Source organism: Salvelinus sp. IW2-2015, linkage group LG16 (genome assembly GCF_002910315.2).
Source record: "Salvelinus sp. IW2-2015 linkage group LG16, ASM291031v2, whole genome shotgun sequence".
In the NCBI taxonomy this organism is placed as follows: domain Eukaryota; kingdom Metazoa; phylum Chordata; class Actinopteri; order Salmoniformes; family Salmonidae; genus Salvelinus; species Salvelinus sp. IW2-2015.
The window spans coordinates 30120441-30125440 of record NC_036856.1 but is presented as its reverse complement, the minus strand read 5'-3'; the positions used below and the strand labels follow the sequence as shown (position 1 = coordinate 30125440).

At 43.2% G+C, this 5000-nt stretch overlaps 1 protein-coding gene across 1 annotated transcript in view; it reads right to left on the bottom strand.

Annotated features, from left to right (window-relative positions):
- The window catches only part of LOC111975557 (receptor-type tyrosine-protein phosphatase F-like), a 172065-nt gene that overhangs the window by 73204 nt on the left and 93861 nt on the right, over positions 1-5000 (bottom strand).

The window sequence follows — 5000 nt, the reverse complement described above, 5'->3', positions numbered from 1 at the left end:
TGAGCGCAGCTCCTTCTGAGGGACGGCTGAAAGAGCACCAGTAAGCCCAGTGACTCAGCCGCTGTAATAGGGTTAGTAGGCAGAGAATCCAGTGTGAGCGAGGGGACCAGCCAGGTGTCGTTGCTCCCAGAGCCTTTCCGTTCACTCTTTCAACTTCCTGGGCAGAATTACACTGCAACCTAGACCACTGAAGACGATAAGTCTTAACTCAGTAAAGAGTTAAAAAGGTTGAGACCGGTCTGCGTCTCTCACATGGGTAGGCAGACATTCCATAAAATGGAGATCTATAGGAATGAAAGGCCTGCTCCAGCTGTTTGCTTAGAAATTCTAGGACATTAGAAGGCCTGCGGTCTTGTGACCGTAGCGTAATGTACGTGTAGGTATGTAGGCAGAATCAACTCGGAAAGATTGGTAGTGGAGCAAGCCCGAAAGTGTAAACGCTTTTGTAGGTTAACGAAAACCTTGAATCAGCCCTTGCCTTAAGCAGGAATGCAGTGTAGGCGAGGGCTAGCACTAGAGTGAGATATGATAAAATTGTGGGGTTCTAGTCAGGATTCTCGCAGCCGGTATTTTTAGCATAACTGAAAGTTAGTTTAGTGCTTGTATCCGGGTAGCCCGGAAAGTGAGACGCATTGGCAGTAGTCTAATCTAGAAGTCACAAAGATGGGATTAATCTTCTGCATCAGTTTTTGGATCAGCAAATTTTGATTTATGCAATGTTTATGTAGATGGAAAAAAGCTGTCCTTCGGAGAACAGTCTTGATATGGTGTCGTTCAAAAGAGAGATCTAAGGGTCAGATGTACAACGCCGAGGTCCTTCACAGTTTTAAATTTGAGCCGACTTACAACCATCAGATTGAATTGTCAGATTCAACAGAAGATCTCTTGTTTCTTGGGACTGAAACAAGCATCTCTGTTTTGTCGAGTTAAAAAGAAAGACCGTTTTTTTCAGGCATCACTTCTATGTCTGAAACACCAGGCTTCTAGCGCGGGCAATTTTGGGGCGTTTCACCATGTTTCATTTGCATGAGAAGTGTATGACAGCTTGTTGTCATCTCGCAGCATAGCATGTGCAAAGTTAACACTTATGTTTCCTCGAAGACATCCCCAGAGGTAATAATATTATACGTGAAAACAATGCAATGTGGTGCGCAAACGGAACCTTGAGGAACCACCGGAAACTACAGTTGATTTGTTGTAAGGACAGGAACCATGTTCAAAGACCAAAACTGATTCTTTCCGACAGAAAGATCTAAACAGAGCCAGAACGTGATGTGCTAGACAATTTGGCGGTTATTCCAATCTCTCCAAAAGAAATGATGGTGATCGGGTAGAAAAAACTGGCTATTCCCACAAAGGGGCGCGCGAGCTGCCAGCGACATAATGCGTGCTAGTAGAGATGAGCACAGGAGACAGATCACGAAGCGCCTCGGTCTGACGCCAGTTAAAAAGGTCATTACCACCTTCACAAGTCAAGTTCTCAAGTCTTAAATTGATGGGGGTCAAAACCAGACTGAAGGCATTTCAGTATAAGATTGTTTGTCTTCAGAAGGCAGTGAGTTAGACCTGGCGCAACAGCTTTTTCAAAAATTGTTTATGAGAGAATGGAAAGATTCGATATACGGAGCCGATAGTTTTTTTATATATTTTCTCTTTGTCCTGAGAGTCAAGGTTTTGACTTTTTTCAAGAGAGGATTTATTTACTGCCACTTTTAGGAGTTTGTGCTGGCGTACTGCTGGTTCGCGCTTAGTGCCGTCGGCGTCTCGCTTGGTCGTGTCTGTTTCTCATCGTTTCCATTGCCATCGCTCGCCTCACTCCCCTAAACCTTCCAAGCTGCATACTGGACCTATTCCAACTAAACCTTAAAGAGCTGCTTCATGTGCTTGGCCTCTATGTTGAACATAATAAACGGCTCTCTATCCACCGGATGTGTACCAAACTCACTAAAAGTGGCAGTAATAAAGCCTCTCTTGAAAAGTCAAACCTTGACGCAGAAAATATAAAAAACTATCGGCCTATATCAAATCTTCCTTCTCTCAAAACATTTTGAAAAAGCTGTTGCGCAGCAACTCACTGCCTTCCTGAAGACAAACAATGTATATGAAATGCTTCAGTCTGGTTTTAGACCCATCATAGCACTGAGACTGGCATTGTGAGGGTGGTAAATGACCTTTTAATGGCGTCAGCCGAGGCTCTGCATCTGTCCTCGTGCTACTAGACCTTAGTGCTGCCTTTGATACCATCGATCACCACATTCTTTTGGAGAGATTGGAAACCAAATTGGTCTACACGGTCACGTTCTGGCTGGTTTAGATCTATTCTGTCGGAAAGATATCAGTTTGTCTCTGTGAATGGTTTTGTCCTCTGACAAATCAACTGTACATTTCGGTGTTCCTCAAGGTTCGTTTTAAGCACACTATTGTTTTCACTATATATTTTACCTCTTGGGATGTCATTCGAAAACATAATGTTAACTTTCACTGCTATGCGGATGACACACAGCTGTACATCTCAATGAAACATGGTGAAGCCCAAAATTGCCCTCGCTAGAAGCCTGTGTTTCAGACATAAGGAAGTGGATGCTGAAAACGTTCTTCTTTTAACCTCGGACAAAACAGAGATGCTTGTTCTAGGTCCCAAGAAACAAAGAGATCTTCTGTTGAATCTGACAATTAATCTTGATGGTTGTAAAGTCGTCTCAATAAAACTGTGAAGGACTGGCGTTACTCTGGACCCTGATCTCTCTTTTGACGAACATATAAGACTGTTTCAAGGACAGCTTTTTTTCATCTACGTACATTGCATAAATCAGAAATTTTCTGTCCAAAACTGATGCAGAAAGATTAATCCATGCTTTTGTTACTTCTAGATTAGACTACTGCAATGCTCTACTTTCCGGCTACCCGGATAAAGCACTAAATTAACTTCAGTTAGTGCTAAATACGGCTGCTAGAATCCTGACTAGAACCCCACAATTTTATCATATTACTCTAGTGCTAGCCTCCCTACACTGGCTTCCTGTTAAGGCAAGGCTGATTTCAAGGTTTTACTGTTAACCTACAAAGCGTTACATGGGCTTGCTCCTACTATCTTTCGAGTTGGTTCTGCCGTACATACCTACACGTACGCTACGGTCACAAGACGCAGGCCTTCTAATTGTCCCTAGAATTTCTAAGCAAACAGCTGGAGGCAGGGCTTTTCTCTATAGATCTCCATTTTTATGGAATGGTCTGCCTACCATGTGAGAGACGCAGACTCGGTCTCAACCTTTAACTCTTTACTGAAGACTTATCTCTTCAGTGGGTCATATGATTGAGTGTAGTCTGGCCCAGGAGTGTGAAGGTGAACGGAAAGGCTCTGAGCAACGAACCTGGCTGGTCCCCTCTCTCCACTGGGATTCTCTGCTCTAACCCTATTACAGGGCTGAGTCACTGCTTCTGTGCTCTTTCATGCCGTCCCTAGGAAGGGTGCGTCACTTGGGTGGGTGAGTCACTGACGTGATCCTCCTGTCTGGGTTGGCGCCCCCCTTGGTTTGTGCGTGCGTGGAGATCTTTGTGGGCTATACTCGGCCTTGTCTCAGGATGGTAAGTTGGTGGTTGAAGATATCCCTCTAGTGGTGTGGGGCTGTGCTTTGGCAAAGTGGGTGGGTTTAATCCTTCCAGTTTGGCCTGTCGGGGTATCATCGGATGGGGCCACAGTGTCTCCTGACCCTCCTGTCTCAGCCTCCAGTATTTATGCTGCAGTAGTTTATGTGTCGGGGGCTAGGGTCAGTTTGTTATATCTGGGTACATTCCTGTCTTATCCGGTGTCCTGTGTGAATTTAAGTATGCTCTCTCTAATTCTCTCTCTCTCTTTTCTTTCTCTTCTCCGGAGGACCTGAGCCCTAGGACATGCGTCAGGATACCTGTCATGATGACTCCTTGCTGTCCCCAGTCCACCTGGCCGTGCTGCTGCTCCAGTTTCAACTGTTCTGCCTGCGGCTATGGAAACCCTGACTGTTCACCGGACGTGCTACCTGTCCCAGACCTGCTGTTTTCAACTCTCTAGAGACCGCAGAGCGTAGAGATACTCTTATGATCGGCTATGAAAAGCCAACTGACATTTACTCCTGAGGTGCTGACTTGCTGCACCCTCGACAACTACTGTGATTATTATTATTTGACCATGTTGGTCATTATGAACATTTAAACATCTTGGCCATGTTCTGTTATAATCTCCACCCGGCACAGCCAGAAGAGGACTGGCCACCCTCATAGCCTGGTTCCTCTTAGGTTTCTTCCTAGGTTTGGCTTCTAGGGAGTTTTTCCTAGCCACCGTGCTTCTACACCTGCATTGCTTGCTATTTGGGGTTTAGGCTGGGTTTCTGTACAGCACTTTGGATATCAGTGATGTACGAAGGGCTATATAAATAAATTTGATTTGATAAGGAACACACTTAATAATGACATAGAACACACTTAATGATGACATAGAACACACTAAATAATGAATACAACACATAATAATGGCAATACAACACATAATATAATGACACAGAACACACTTAATAATGACACAGACAACTAAATAATGACACAGAAGACACTAAATAATGACACAGAAACACACTTAATAATGGCATAGAACACACTTAATAATGACACAGGACACACTTTAATAATGACACAGAACACCCTTATAATGAACAGAACACTTAATAATGACACAGAACACACTTAATAATGACACAGAACACACTTAATAATGCAACAGAACACACTTAATAATGACATTAGAACACACGAATGACATAGAACACACTTATAATGACATAGAACACACTTAATTATGAAATAGACACACTTATTAATGACACAAGACACACTTATTATGACACAGAACCACTTAATAATGACACAGAACCACTTAATATGAAACATGAACACACTTAATAATGACATAGAACACAGTTAATGACATAGAACACACTTAATAATGAATTGACATATTAATATGACAT